Source organism: Gopherus evgoodei, chromosome 6 (genome assembly GCF_007399415.2).
Source record: "Gopherus evgoodei ecotype Sinaloan lineage chromosome 6, rGopEvg1_v1.p, whole genome shotgun sequence".
NCBI lineage: Eukaryota > Metazoa > Chordata > Testudines > Testudinidae > Gopherus > Gopherus evgoodei.
This window is the reverse complement of record NC_044327.1, coordinates 31,645,002-31,661,550: the sequence shown is the minus strand read 5'-3', so window position 1 is coordinate 31,661,550 and position 16,549 is coordinate 31,645,002. Positions and strand designations below refer to the sequence as shown.

General features: G+C 43.6%; 1 protein-coding gene across 4 annotated transcripts in view; it reads right to left on the bottom strand.

The window, feature by feature from the left end:
• The window catches only part of ADAMTSL1 (ADAMTS like 1), a 692,925-nt gene that overhangs the window by 98,625 nt on the left and 577,751 nt on the right, over positions 1-16,549 (bottom strand). The window lies entirely within an intron of this gene.

The following is a 16,549-nucleotide window of genomic DNA, read 5'->3' as shown; positions in this document are numbered from 1 at the left end:
CTGGCTGAGCCTCTTGGGTGTGGTTGTCTGCTGCTTCAGCCAGTTTAGGCTCGCTGGCGCCCTCTGGCGTTGGGGTTGAAGATGGATTTGCAAGCGCTGGTGTCAGTGCTGGCAACGATTCTGGTGCTGGTTGCTTTTCCAGTTCCTGGTCTGGGACTGGAGGCACAGTGGCTGTTTCAGTCGTTGGTAGGGGATTCGGTTCCACTACCTCAGTCCGGGTCTCTGGTTCCACTACCTCAGTCCGGGTCTCTGGTAACACAGACGGGGTCTCTGTGGACGGCTCAGGAACAGGGATGGGTCTGGAAGCTTGCCTGGTTTGGCTGCGTGTAACCATTCCCACCCTCTTGGCCCGCTTTACCTGGTTGGCCAAATCTTCCCCCAGTAGCATAGGGATGGAATAATTGTCATAGACTGCAAAAGTCCACATTCCTGACCAGCCTTTGTACTGGACAGGCAGTTCAGCTGTAGGCACGTCTACAGCTTGTGATATGAAGGGGTAAATTGTCACTTGGGCCTCTGGGTTGATCAATTTGGGGTTGACGAAGGATTGTTGGATAGCTGACACTTGTGCCCCCATGTCTCTCCACATGGTAACCTTCTTTCTGCCCACTCTCAAAATTTTCCTTCGCTCAGAGGGTATTTGAGAGGCATCTGGTCCTGGGGATCGTTGGTGTGATGGCGGTGTAATGAACTGCACTCGGTTGGGGTTCTTTGGGCAGTTGGCCTTTATATGTCCCAGTTCATTATATTTAAAGCATCGCCCAGCTGACTGGTCACTGAGCCGAGGTGGGTTACTGGAGACTGGTGAGGTGGGAGAATAGGTCGTCTGTGGCTTCCCTTGGGTTGTAGGTGGGGTCTTGGGCTGCCCTTGGTTATAGGGTTTATTGTTGGTCTGCCCCCTGGGGTATTCGCTCCCTTTGACAGTAGCTTTTTTCTTTTCTGCCACTTCCATCCATTTGGCTCCAATCTCCCCCGCCTTGGTTACCGTTTTGGGTTTCCCATCTAGGATGTGCCTTTCTATTTCCTGAGGAACACCATTTAAGAACTGCTCCATTTGTATCAGGAGGTGCAGTTCGTCCATATTGTTAACCTTTGTTCCTGATATCCAGGCCTCATAATTCTTTGCAATGTGGTAGGCGTGTCGGGGGAATGACACATCTGGTTTCCATTTTAGGGCTCTGAACTGCTGACGGGCATGTTCAGGTGTTATTCCCATTCTGTATCTGGCCTTGGTTTGAAAAAGTTTATAATCGTTCATGTTCTCCTTAGGCATTTCAGCCACCACCTCAACTAAGCTGTGGCCTCAGTTCTATCATGTACTGGCCTTCAGAGATATTGTACTCAAGGCAGGCTCTTTCAAAATTTTCCAAGAAGGCCTCAGTGTCATCACCTGCCTTGTAGGTGGGAAATTTCCTGGGATGTGGAATAGTAACTGGAGAAGGGTTGTCAGGGTTGACTGGAGCATGCTGCCTAGCCTGCACTAATTCCAGGGCCTACCAGTGGGCCTCCCTCTGGAATTCCAACTCTTTCTCTTTTATTTCCAGCTCTCTCCTGTGGGCAGCCTCTCTTTCTCTTTCTCTCAGATCCATCTCTTGTAGTTTTTTTTCCATGTCTCGCCTGTGGTCTGCGTCTTTGATTTGTGCCTCTGCATCCAGTTTTGCCCTGGGCCCCCGCACAGCCGCCATCGCTCCACCAGGCCCCGAGCCTGAGCCCATGGAGGTGGAAGAGGGCGAGCTGGAGACCGTCCCCATGCGGCGCTCGCTGTGGGAGCTGCTCCTGGACACTAGTAGAAGGTATGAAAACAAAGCTGGAAGTTTCATCACAGGAATAGATGTCACCTCCAAGGAAGCAATTGAGAAAAAGGAGCAAAGAGCGAAGCGCTTTCATTTTCGAGCTGAAGTGAACCTTGCCCAAAGGAACGTGGCATTGGAACAAGATATGATGAAGAAAGCAATCCCTAAAGTGAGGCTGGATACAGTCCACGTTTGCGGGGTAGATGAGATGAGTACCCAGGACATCTTTGCCTATTTTAAAGAGTATCCTCCTGCTCATATTGAGTGGCTAGATGACACATCGTGTAATGTAGTCTAGCTTGATGAAGTAACAGCAACACGAGCTCTTATAAATATGAGCTCTATGCCTGATCAGGATAAACTCAAAAACAGAGAAAATAACGAGGAGAAAGCAACTGAAATAAACAATTAAAAAGACTAAACTGCCTTTCTACCTTTTGTACTTACTAAATTGGAATAGAAGATTAGAGAGCCTGTAGGTACGTGTGGTCACTCTCAGAGCCCAGAGAGAACAAAGCAAAACCCAAAAACACAAACAAAGGCTTCACTCCACCGAGATTTGAAAGTATCTTGTCTCCTGATTGGTCCCCTGGTCATGTGTTTGGTTCCCTGTTTGTTAACCCTTTACAGGTAAAAGAGACATTAACCCTTAACTATCTGTTTATGACAAGGCCTAAAGCCGGCCCTGGGTGAATCAGTTCAGTCAATGTTAGATTTTAATTGCTGACAGGAAATCCAAGATCCAAACCTACCAGCGTTAATCCTGCAGAGGAAAGCATTGCCTTCTAATAGATCAGATCAGACAGGACTCTTGAGTTCTATTCCTGGCTGCTTACTCGTACTTGTTTCAAACTAGGATGCTTAAAGTTAAGAATCTAAATCCATATTCAAGCACGTAAAGAAGTGGCCTGTATTACAGATGCTGAATATCTATATTTCCCATTCCTTAGCTATAGGTGCCATGGATCCTCAGCACCTCCAAGAGCCAAGCCATATATTTAGGTATCTAAATATAGATTTGGGGGTCTAACTTCAAGCATCCAAGTTTGAAATTTTTGAATTTTTTTATTTTAATATTTCCATGCCTCCGTTTCTCCATCTGTAACACGGGGCTAATAATAAATGCACACATACCTCAGAGGAATGTTGTGAGGTTTCACTAATGTTTGAAAAACTACTTTGAACCTTAGATTAAAAAGGGCTGTATTTATGTCAAAAGTTATTATTATTAACAGTAACAACCATAAACAACATTATAACCATTCATGTTTATAGCACGTCAGTGCTAATCTGACAAACTAAGGCCCAGGGACTAAAGGTCTCGTTGTTTGATTACCGGTCTTGGCAGTGGATCAGAACTGCTCTGTACAACCTAGTGAGTTCTAGGGTTCTTTGTGAGCAAGGTAAAGAGATGTGCTTTTTCTCAGAAAGCATCCATCTCACAACTGAGGAGAACCTATGAAAAGTGATAATTGTACAGCATTTCAGCCACATAAAGCCAGTGCATGTAGAAATATCAAAGGCTTACTGAGATTACTTTGGGAGCAGAGAGAGGTGGCCTGCATTGACTCTGCAGTTTTATCAGTATCAATGAACACTGCAGCTCAGTATGAATAATTGTGGGAGGGGGCAATATTTCTATAACAAAGCAAAAGAGAGAAAAATGGAGGAGGAACTCTAAAGCCAAAGAGGGAGAGAAGTTACACAGAGCTGGTACTGCTGCCTCCTGGAAGCAGCATCTCCACTACTGACCATCTTGATTAGCTGATTTTTTTGGACTTTTTGATGAAAACTAAAATATTTCAGGTAAAATTTTTTGGATGAAAACAAAAAATGTAAAAATCTGGACATGCTGCCACAGTACATTATGGCAATAATAGTTCAGGTGCCTTATGCTCTATTTCTCTTCTATAGATCGAGCTCTTTGGCTGGACTACATCTCCCGTCATGCACCATATTCTCCCCTCTTGCTAGGCTACCATAGTGCATCATGGGAGTCCCTAACCATAATGCATCATGTAGTCTGGCTGCGGAACACAGACAGTAGAGGAAAATAAGTATGAGGTATCTGAACTGCAATTCCCATGAGACACTGTGGTGGCATTAAAAAATTTTTTTTTCAATTTTTAGCCAAAAATGTTCATTTTTTAGCCAAAATTAAACACATAAAACCATTGGGAATTTAAAGCAGATACTTTTTGTGAAAGAAAAATTACATCTGAAGACACAATTTTCCATTAAAAACCGTACAAATGGAAAAAATTTGATCAGCTCTAATAGACATCTCTTTTCCCAGTGTAAGAAGCCAAACAGATGGATGCAGTCTAACAGACAATGAGAGTTTCCTGGCGGACAACACCAGAATTGCACACACTACATGGACCACAAGGGAATTTGCAACAGAAATATAAGCTCAGCAAATTACAACAGTGAGAGAAAATGGCAACTGCATAGTTACCACACACAATTTTGTGACCCAATATAACAATTGAGGCAGTGAGGTATGATGGTGACAAGCATGATAGAAATAGGCAGACAGATTAAGTTAAACAGACACACCCATCTTGCTGATTCAAATCTAGGCTTTCACCCAAAACAGCAGTGATGGACAGTCTTTCCCATGCATCTGACGAAGTGGGTATTCACCCACGAAAGCTCATGCTCCAAAACATCTGTTAGTCTATAAGGTGCCACAGGACTCTTTGCTGTTCTTTCCCATTAGAAGATGGAGAACTGGTGAAGGACAGTTACAGGAAGGCGGTTACTACAGATGACAAGAGCTGCATTTGCACCATCAGAGTGAAGGACTGAGAGACAGCTAGTACAGGATGAGTGTAAGGTACAGGGATGACAGAGAAGGGTGCAAGGCCTGTGAGACAGAGCAGAGGGTTTTAAGGTGAAGGGATGGTCTAAATCCAGTTTCTTAGTGGAAAAGTGTCCACACCACAAAACCTATTATCCTATTGGCATTCTTGTTCAGAGTATAAACAGAAAGGCTACAGACTGAATGGGCACAGGAACTGTGAAGCACAATTCTGTCCTAGAAATGGTTCCTCCAGGAGTCAGAATGAGGAAGTTTGCATGGTTACTGCCCACATTGTATATGCTTTTTGGTTGGATTGTAGATTTCAGCTGCCAAAACTATCCATCTAATTGATATCTCCCACGGCAGGGGTCTTTCAGGGACTCCATCTCCTTCTATGGTAGTCAAATAAACCAACACCTTTCCCCTGCACTAAGTTAACATAATCTGGAAAGAGTGAAAACGCACAACATAACCCCACCTCCCACTTTAAAATGACTATTTGCAAAAGGATCCATTTTTAGTTAACATTAGGGCACCCAGTAAAACTGAATACTAGAGGGCAAACGTGTATGAAAGTGTTCAGTCAGTGGGGGAGAAGTGCAAGAAACTGATTTCTTTGTCATGGAGAAAAACACATTTTAGAATCTGCAATGAAATGTTTTTAAAATGAACAATGTATCATGTGTCAGCTTGAATTGTCTGTGAGCTGCATGGAAAAAAAAATCACAGACATAGCCTCGACTTCATAACCTGAAAGATCTATATTCATCAACATGAGATTTTATTCCACCATGTAACAAGACACTCATCGAGTTGAAGGATGCCTGTGCGGAAATGGAGAACAAAGGAGAGAGACGAGGTGTTACTGAAACAAATGAACAAAGAGAGTAGATTCACGAATGAAACAATGTTGGAAAAAGTGGTCTATGGATTGAAGTAACTCCCTGTCCAGTCTCACTTCTGCAACCAGCGCTGTGACCTAAATGGCAGATAGTGCAACTCTTGGTGACCCTTGGCTGGCAGCATTACAGAGATAATATTTGCACTGGGATGAACTGTTCTTGAACTATTTCCCTAGTGGATCAGGCACAAACAGTCTCTCTCAATTTCAGGCATGCCGGTCTTCTTGCACATTTATTTAATCATAAAAATATATTTACAGCATTGGAATACCCAACCTCTGCTTGTATTTGAGCTCCCCATCCTGATGCCTCTTTTGCAACATGCTGGTAGTGATGCAGCATAGAGGCTTGTTCCAAAATCATGTCCAAAACCAGTGTTTTCTCTTTAATTCTCCCTTTGAGATAATGCTGCCATAGCCGGACTAGTACTCTGTTTAGTAACCACTTCAGTTTTTTGGAACAGAAATTGATTTTCCTCATCCTGGCATACAGAGATCCAAACACATGCGTGCAGCTGCTCCAGATGCAGAGAGCCAGACTGCAGGCTCAGTTACATCGCTATAAATCTGGAACTAGCTGATGACGTCAATGGATATATAGCACTTAAAATGAGATCAGAATCCTGCTCAGAGGGTCTGGAGGCAGCAGCCTTAATGGTATCCAGGATGATGGCAGCAGAAGTATCATTATGAACATAAGCAGACTTATGCTGAGGCACTTCTACCAGATGCCCTGAAATGAGCCTGTTAGGCCTGGCCTACACACAAAATTTGTATTACTTTAACTATATAGACATAGTTAAAGTGCTATGACCCAGCTAATGTGTGGATGCAGTTACACTTGTATAGAAGTGCCTATTCCCACATGGGATGGGGAATAAACCATACTGGTATAAGGCACCTTTATACCAGTATAACTGTGTTCACACTAGAGGTTGTACTATTAATATAACTATTTCGGTAAAAAAATTTCATATCCCTATCCAACATATTTACACTAGTCCAAAATTTGTGTGTACACCATGGGATGTGGTATTACTGTGTCAGTGGAATGTGGGGGGAGTGTTCCTTTGGGTGGGACACAAATGTAACGGTGGACTGGTGCAGGCCTGTGGCAACAAAAGTTGACTCCTACCAACAAAACTCTGTAGCGTAGACCAGGCTTTTGGAGAATTAGATGGTTCAAGTAATTGTAATGAAATGTAAAGCCTTCACCTCTGTGTAAGTGGTTCAAATATCTCTCAAGGTTGTTGTTAACCAAGAGTTAACATCTGCTGCTATTCAGAGGTCTGTATGAAGTGAGTTGATCTTAATCCTGTCCCTACTGGCAACAGTGCACATGACAAAATCTACTACTACAGTTGAACCTTTAGGTTACCAGAGAGGCCAAGGACTTAATGGGAATGGAGCCTGAGGAGCTGCATCCTCCATCCCTAGTGGAAAAGAAAGTTTGATGGATACATGTGAGGAAGCTAATCCTGCTACTCCCAGGCTGCACCTACTTTGTGGATACACAGCACTTTGTTTTATCAATCTGGCACTTTTTGTGGGAACATACTTTACTCCAAATTCAATTACAAATGAAAATCAAGTTGTTTCTTCCCTTTATTTGATGAATAAATGTGACTGACTGAATTAATTTTACAGTTCCTTTAGAGTATGTTGGGTCTGCTTTTATTTGTTCTTCTAATAGAAGCTGCCTATTTTCATTAGTAAATCTTTATTGATTCCACAAACATCAGACACTTCTCAATTTACTACAGCAACAAGATGCTTTAACAGAGCTGTGACTGGAAGATAACAGGATGCTAGTATACCCTACTTCATGTTAGGCCTCACAGTGGCACACTGCTGTTTTTTTTGTTTGTTTGTTTTTAAATTAAAATAGTGGTTTCACAGTCAGATAAACCAACTGGGAGATCATGCCAGGTATTTTGTAGGATAACACAATAAATGTGAAATTAACAAAGCCCATTTTTGTGAAACGTATTGGACTTTAGCAATTTTATTTTTGGCTTGAAAGCAGAGACTCCCTCTTTAGAGTCACGATTGGGAAATAGTTCCTTTTGTAGTAAAAAATGTGAATTCTTTCTACTGAGGCAATTAAGAGGAAACCAAGAATAAAAAGTGAAAGTAGAAAATGGGAAACGGAGAGCACGTCTTTCAAATATTGAAAAATATTATATGGCAGCAAGTATTCGATTCTGATTAGAGTGGGCACTAGAAAAGAGAGGGGTGGAGTGAATAGACTGAAGCAGGCTGGCTGCAACCAGGAAATCAACAGTGCCAGGAAAAGGCAAATGAGGAGAAATTTTCCTCTACATGGCTCACAAAGACCCTACCACCGTGTAAGCACAAGCTCATCACAAACTATTCTATGAGGAAAAGTGTCAAATTATCAAATTATACTCCAGTTTGGGGATGTACTAACATGTCTGTCAGCGCCAAGGTTCGTGACCATGAGACCCGTGCAGAGAAAGGCATCTGTCTATCTGGTTCTTCGACTGAGAAGGGTAATCTGATGTCCTTAGAAGTCAGAGGGAAATGTGGAATGTCCAGAAGTCATTTTCAAAGATTTAAAAATGCGTTCTAATATTTCACAAGCATATTGGACTATGAACTGAACATGAGCTGAAGTGAAGGAGAACATCCATGGGTAAAAACCTATATTATTAAAGAACCAAAATGGCCAAAGAAAAGATGAATATTAATCTAGAGGAGTTGGATTGAGGAAAAAACAATTGCAAGGGAGCTTCTTAAACTGTTTTATTCAAACCGACAATTTGGAAGTTGTTGCTTTATTGACGTGTAACTGACTCTCTGGTAGGAATCTTAGTGCTGGAAATGAAGTCTCTGTCTGGGCATGATTGGGTAGGTGTACTGGGACTGCTCCAGAATAAGATGTACAGGAGTACATGTTTGATATTGAATCAAAACTGATGGCTATGAAGCTACTAATATATCCAAGTATAGCTGGGAAGGTAAATTTAAAAAATGAGCAGCTCTGAGCATGACAGTTGCTTGGCACCTTTTGGACAGCCATTTAAGGGGATGGTACCCTTGAAACTAGAAGGGTTGGCAATGCTTGCAGAGATTACAGAGAAGATAAATGATTCTCCAGGTCACAGATTTATAGATTTTAAGGCCAAAAGGGACCATTAGGATGAGTTAGTTTGACCTCCTGCATGCATAGCAAAGGCCATAGATCTTCACCAAGTGATTCCTGCACAATGCCCCAAACTTCTGGTTAAACTAGAGCATGTTTTAGAAGACAGTCATCTTGACTTCAAGTGAGGGAGTGTGCACCATAGAGGTGCTGGAACTAGGAGTGCTGCCGCACTCCCTTGCTTGAAGTGGTTTCCATCATATACAGGGTTTACATGTTGGTTCAATGGCTCTCAGCACCCTCACTCTACAAGTTATTCCAGCACCCGTGGTGCACCACGTCCCTTGATATGTTGTTTCAATGTTTAATTACCACCCTGCTCTACTAGACAGTGGAACAGAGAGAAAGTGAAGATAGGCAATGCATGACATAACTCAGGCTTTTTCTGGGAAATGGCTGTAATGAGGATAAGAACTGGTATTTCCTGCCAATGGAGCTGTATTGTAATATCAATGTACACAACAAGAAATCACAAGTCACAATTGTTTTTCAAGAAAGAGACCGAGCGGCTTCAATTCAGCCTGGCTGTGTAGGATGGGCAGGTTCTTATGCTCTCCCCCATGCACTGAGCACCGATGTATGGATCAGAGGAAGTACCTCAGGGTTTGACCCATAATACATGCTTAATTCATTTCAGTGTATAGGTGGAATTCACTTATAGTAGGTTGGGCCCACAAACAATCTGACACCTCCTAGTCCCAAAACAAAACAAAAAAAGTAAATTTCTGTTTTCACCTGTATAGTCTGAATTCAATTGGGAAATGAGAAAGAACAAAACGGGGAAGATATACAGCATCCAGCAGAGAAAACAATATATTCAAATATGTCCTATGTTCTACAAAAATAGAACAGGCAGCATCAGAGGAAAAAAAAGGAAAAAAAAAACCAGGTGGTTGCTGAGCATTGAGCGGGTGGCCCAGCCTGGCTTATGGTGCCTTGACACCTCAGCCATATATTGGGTCCATCAATTTACTCTTACAGTTTGTTCTCATTAGAACTACCGGCTTGAGAAAGAGGAGGTAGGGAGAGATGGGAAGGAAAATCTTGTGTTATTCCTGGAATGATGTGCTTTTTCTTCACTGTTTATCTGTTCTGTACCATTCAACTGTTCTTTGTTGCACAGGAATAAAGTTTAGTTTTGAAAGTATGTGAGAACAAAGCTGCAGAAATTGCCTGGAATTTCCTTCTTTTTCAGCCATCTGGCTTTCATTGCTTTTCTTCTCGCCCCTCCTCCACACACGTTTACCAAATCTTTTCAACACACAGCGACCAAGCTATTGAACAGTTATAATTAAGAACACAGCCATGGCACACTCTTTCTTCCTTTTGGTAGTGCTCAAAGGTTTATCATGAGCTGTTCATGCCATAGCAGTTATAAGCGAGGGTGATTATATCTGATTAAACGATGACTGCCTTTGTATTTTGGGCAGGGGAAGGAAACGTTTTTAGACATGAGTCAATTTTGCTGTCAAGAAGAGTGAAGACAACACTGGAAATTAATTCTTCAGACTATTTTTAGAACAATTTAAAATACAAACAAAGCAAGCAGAAGAAATGTGTGTTTTTATCTCTCAAAGAATCACTGTCCAAGTGCAGTGGGGGGAAATCTTTATTTTTAACTGATGAGTTATTCTGAGTCTACTACTGGATAGAGCTATTCTATCTTCACTAATCAGTTGCTTACAGCTTGATTCTGCACTCCTGTTACACCTGATTTTCACTGATGTGTGATCAGAATTATGCCCTGGGTGTATCTCTGTTGCGTGCACTCAGAAATAACAAATAAGGATACCTTAGTCTAAGGACAGGCCATTCTATTCTGTTAATTTCTAATACACCAAAAACCACAGTATTGAGGCACCAAGTTCAAAAATAAGAACTGCCAGTGTCCTCTACATTCCATCATTCCTTGTTTCAACAGTTATTATTTATGGGGAGGTTTTGTTTAGCTGTATCCAAGAGAAGTCACTGGGCTTTCCTTCCGCCATTTTTCTTGAAGGAAAAACTTCCTCACAACAAAATCCAAAACCATGGGACACCCAGCTGCTTTGAGCTTTGCACAAGGAAACAAAACCAGGCAAGTTTTGTGTGAAACTTCTCTGGGTTCTGAAAATCTTCTGTCTAAACTCAAAACATAACTTTCTGTTGATTCCATATAGCTGTGAATTTTTTAAAACTTGAGTTTTGTGGTTTGGTTTTGGTTTCTCACCAACAGATGATGTACAGTGTAAAGGTTCTAAGATAGCAGGCCAGGTTTACAAAGTTCTTCAGGCACCTAAAAATGAGGGTAGGTGCCTGGTGTATTTACAAAAGCGGCTAAAGCAGGGTAAGTGCCTCATTCTATTGGGAGTTAGGGGCCTAACTCACTTAGGTGCTCTTATAAATCCCATAAGTCTGCAGTCCTTCAGCCTACTCACCTTATCCTGACTTAGAGGGAGAAAAGTTGTCATACAGTAAAGATCCCTTCCCTGGGTTATCTCAAATGCCCAAGAAAAATGATGGAATAAAATGATGGAATAACAAACAGAGTGAAAGCCATTCTTTTCAATTCCTCCTATGGTAAGTAATTTTCTGTTTTGAAAGCGTCTTAAAAAAAATGACCAATCATAAAAATCTTCTAGAATTCTACTGTCTTGCACATATGGTATGTAACAAATAAAGCTGGTTGTTGCCCAGGAAAAGCTTGTTTTTAAGCCTTAGGCGTGGATGGAATAACCCTTTGAGAAGATATGGAGATTGCCATTGGTAACCTGAGAGTGTCTGTAGCAGAGGCAAAGCCCTTAAGCCTACAAATGTTCTCACTCTTAAACCAACAGGAAGTTCTTAAAGTGGATTAGACTCAAAATGTAACCATGTTTTGTCCCTTTGCTGGCTGAATCTCCACTGAAGCAGTTTCTCCTGACTGCCTAAACAGAAAGGGAGGGAATTCTCATTTTATAGGGCAGGAATTCTCAGAGTTTTTCACAGTGTGAACTACATTCTAGTATCTTAAGGGCCACCTGCCACCCCATTTGCTATGTCCAGTGGACTCACTCTCTTCTTATTCACAACAAACACAATTACAGCAGGCATTTACATGGCACAGTCATATTAGGAAAGAATTAATATATTTTTAGCTTCTTTTAATGTAGTTTAGCAACTGGAAACAAGGAGGAAGAGCCAGTCCCACGAGACGAGCCAGCTCTGCCCATAATTCATCAGCGAGAATACTGGGAATCAGTATGGATTTTGGTTTGGAAACCTCTGTCACAGAGGCCTCAAAGCACTAGAGGTGAAATCCTGTCCTCAGTGAGGTCAATAGGAATGCTCCCATTGACTTCAGTGCGGCAAGGATTTTACTCTAGATTAGGGGTCAGCAACCTTTAGAAGTGGTGTGCTGAGTCTTCATTTATTCACTCTAATTTAAGATTTTGCGTGCCAGTAATACATTTTAATGTTTTTTAGAAGGTCTCTCTCTGTCTATATTATATAACTAAACTACTGTCATATGTAAAGTAAACAAGGGTTTCAAAATGTTTAAGAAACTTCATTTAAAATGAAATTAAAATGTCGATCTTACGCTGCCAGCCTGTTCAGTCCGCTGCCGGCCTTGGGTTACGTTCACCTAGGCCGGCAGCAGGGTGAGTGGGACCGGCGGCCGGGACCCCGGCTGGCAAGGGGCCAGCAGCCAGAACCTGGGGCCAGCAGTGGGCTGAGCGGGGCCAGTGGCCGAGACCCCAGACTGGCAATGGGCTGAAGTGGCTCAGCTCACTGCCGCTCAGCCTGCTGAGGGTCTGGGGTCCCAGCCCTGCCCACATACAGTGGGTACCTACCTTCTCCCTGGTTCTGGCCCATTCTCCTCTTCTCTCTGCATTTAGCTGAGGGTGGGAGTGCACTGAGCACAGGGCTGGGGGTGAAAGAGCAGGCTGGGGGTTGAGGTGTAGGGTCTGGCCAGTAGCTAAAATGAAGGATGGGGCTCAGGGTTGCAGCAAAAGGTTTGGGTGTGGAGTGCTTACCTGGGCAGCTCGCATTTAGTGCAAGCTGTGCAGGTGGGAATGCGTGTGTGGGTGGGGTGGTGGTGCAGAAGCTCGCATTTGGGAGTGCAGGGGTCAGGGCAGAAGGCTGGGTGTGTGTGAGGGGGGTGCAGGGATCAGGGTAGGGGCTTGGTGTGTGTGTTGGGGGGTAAGGCACGGAGCGGGGTGGGAGTTGGGACTCCCAGGCTCTGGGAAGGGGCTGGTGTCTGACGCTCAGGGGAGGAGTGCTGAAAGCGAGGATTCTGGATTCCTAGGTTTCCAGCTGGGCTCAAGTTGTTTGATGGGATGGGAGGCAGACGGAGACTAGGGTTCCAGACTCCTGGGTTCTGCCCTTAATGCCAGAGGGGAGCAGAGCCCAGTGACCTGGGCTGGGGAAAGAGGCATGACCCAGCTGTTGCCAGAGTCCAGCAGGCGGCAAGCCGCAGCCCCTGGGCTTGGGTTCAGGCTGTGGGACGCAGCCTGCCCCAGTACAGAGCCAAGCTCCCAGCACCGGGGCTCCAGCCCCGGGGCAGCCTGCCTGAGTCCAGGAAGCAGGGCTGGCTGTGTTCAGTCCGAGCAGGCACACGGCGCAGCTGAGACCCAGTACTCTTCCCACTTACAGGCCTCGCGGACGCTGCAACTCCTGTGGGGCCGGGTCCCTCTTCCTGCCCCTGCTGGCGGGGCTGCTCAGACTGCGCAGACAGCAGGTAGCGGTATGGACACACTAACCCAGAAACACAACCTCCTGCCCGAAGTGATGGAGGTCAGGAAAACGCGCAAATGCCGGTGGGAGAAGCAGAGAAGAGTGGGCCCAGCCAGGCAGGATTTTTAATGATACACTGCTGCCTGCTGGGGTCCCAGCTGCTGGCCCCGCTCAGCTCGCTGTTGGCCTGGGTTTGGCAGCGGGCTGAGCAGGGCCGGCAGCCAGGACTCCAGCAGGCAGCAGCATGCCATTAAAAATTGGCTCGTATGTCGTCTTTGGCACGCGTGCCATAGGTTGCCGACCCCGGTCTATAATATATAACTAAACTATTGTTGTAGTTTATAAGTAAATAAGGTTTTTTAAATGTTTAAGAAGCTTCATTTAAAATTAAAATGCAAGGCTCCCCAGACATGTGGCCAGGACCCGGGCAGTGTGAGTGCCACAAAAATCAGCTGGCGTGCCACCTTTGGCACATGTGCCATAGGTTGCCCAACCCTGCTCTAGATTGCCACCAGAACTCCTGGATCAAGATTTCTTGAGTTAAGATTCTGAAGGTCCTTTCATTAGGATGATAGGATTAAAAAGCAAACAAACCTTTCTGATGTCATCTGTGCCCCTTTGGAGGCTGCGGATTGTTGCTATTAATATTACTTGGTAATTTATATTTATATAATGCCATTAGTGTAATGGCACTTTGTAAGCTTCTAGGAAACAAGGCTCCTGTCCTAAGGAACTTACGGCTTGATTCTCATTTACACAGTAAATGTAATTTATGCCCACCTTAAGGCCCCTTTACATGGCCAGAATTGAGTTCAGAGGCCTTAGCCCAGAAAAGAACCAGTCCCTTACAATCTAACCTAGATATACTTATCCAATGGAGCTATGCCACTACATCGACCACAACTTCTGTGAATCTGTCCTATTGTACATAGCACAACAGGTGACAGTTCAACTGCAAAGCAGTGCTGACAGCAAGAGAGAGGAGATCAGTGTTGGAAACTTCCCTGAAATTATGTGGTAAGGGAGGATTTCAAAGGAGAAAGGGAGGTTGATTAGTGCACGAGGCATGGGAGGCTGCCCCAAATCCAGGGGGCAGTATAAAAAGTTACAAAGCCAAGAGTGCAAGGTGGGAGGTAGGCTGGAGAAATGCACAGGGAAGGAGGGTGGAGAGAACATTTAGCAAGAGGTAGGAGGAAATGCGAAGAGAGACATAAGTGTGAGCAGACTGGACCTACATACTTCTTTTCCCACTCCCACCCTGACCTTCCATCAAAGGAGAGTTAGATATGGCTATGTCTGGAGAGGGGCAAAATTGCCACCTTTAAGTCTGTTACTGAGTGGCCAGAGAGGTTGAAGTGCTCTCCTACTGGTTTTTGAATGTTATGATTCCTGATGTCAGATTTGTGTCTATTTATTCTTTTGCGTAGAGACTGTCCGGTTTGGTCAATGTACATGGCAGACCTGGCACATGATAGCATATATCATATTGGTAGATGTGCAGGTGAACGAGCCCCTGATGGCATGGCTGATGTGATTAGGTTCTATGATGATGACACCTTTTCATGTTCTCTGTATGTGTGTATATATCTCCTTACTATATGTTCCATTCTATGTATCCGATGAAGTGGGCTGTAGCAGGGCCGCCCAGGGGTGGTGGGGGCAAGTGAGGCAATTTGCCCCAGGCCCCGCAGGGGCCCCCAAGAGAATATAGTATTGCAACTTTTTTTTAATGGAAGGGGCCCCCAAAATTGCTTTGCCCCAGGCCCCCTGAATCCTCTGGGCAGCCCTGGGCTGTAGCCCACGAAAGCTTATGCTCAAATAAATTTGTTAGTCTCTAAGGTGCCACAAGTATGCCTGTACTTTTTGTGGATATAGACTAATATGGCTGCTACTCTGAAACCTAAATCTACTGATATACCAACATAACCATACACCCCTGAGTATACTACTCATATATATAGTACCATACATGTGCATATGTAAAGGCTAAGAGATTGTCATTTGCACCAGTGCCCCTTTTTATACCACTCTGTCAATGTAAAGGGGCATTAAAGTGGGCTTATGTTATGTTTAAACCCATTTTAAGGTATTTTACATTGCCAGAGCAGTGTAAAGGAGCTTTGATGTAAAAAGAATCAGGCCCTAAATAATTACAAACATATATAGTACATTTACACAGATAATACAGTATAATTACCTATAGATTTGGAAAGGCCTAATCACATCTAAACACAGCCCCAAGAATCTTTTAAAAGCCATTTTGCTTCATGCGTGACACAGATATGATACCCTGCCTTTTTCCTGGAAATGGGAAAGTGTGATATCGTTAGGGTGATGGTTTTCCACAGCTTCCTCCACCATAGTATCTAAGTACTGGGAAGAATAGATTCTGGAGGACTTTTGAGGGCAAGGTGGACTGAGAGGTAGGAGGGCGGACAATGTGGGCATCCAAAAGTTTCAGGTAAGTTTGGGTAAAGTTGAGATGAGCAACCAAACATTTGGATGCTCATCTGATTTCAATGCATGAGCCTTCTGAGATATGCACCTCCATTTTAGCACGGTTCTGTGACTCTAAGAAAAATAGTACTATACACTGAAAAAGTTATAATACATTACACAGTGTGTGTTGTGTGTGTGGGTATTGTTTAAATAGCTTACACTGAAATCACCTCATGACAGTATATTTGATTTGTTTCTGCTGTGGTATCTTTAAATTCCATTGAAAAATCTTCAGGCAAAGCTCATGATCACGAGTCTTCCATCACCATGGTACGCAGCTAATCATTTTTAAAGCCAGTAGGGAGCATTAGGTCATCTAGTCTTACCTTTTGTATAACAAAGGCCGTAGACTTTCATCCAGTTAAATTCTCTCTCTTCACTTTACAACAATTAAAAAGAACCACGTGGGATTGAAACAAAACATTTGTTTAGTTTATGAGGTGCCACTGGGCTAAAAACCTCAGGCCCTGATACTGTTCTCAGTTATACTCATATACACATAGAATTCCAGTGAAGTCCAAGTTCACACAAGCAAATTTGGCCCCAAATGTCCTAGTTTCACAGATATTCAAAACAGTTTTAAGTGGGAGTTTGGGACATTGCAAATTAGTTTCAAGTATCAAATAACAATAACTATTCCTCTCCTGCATGCACAGGAAAGTGTGCTGGTGCTGAAGGTAAGGATATAA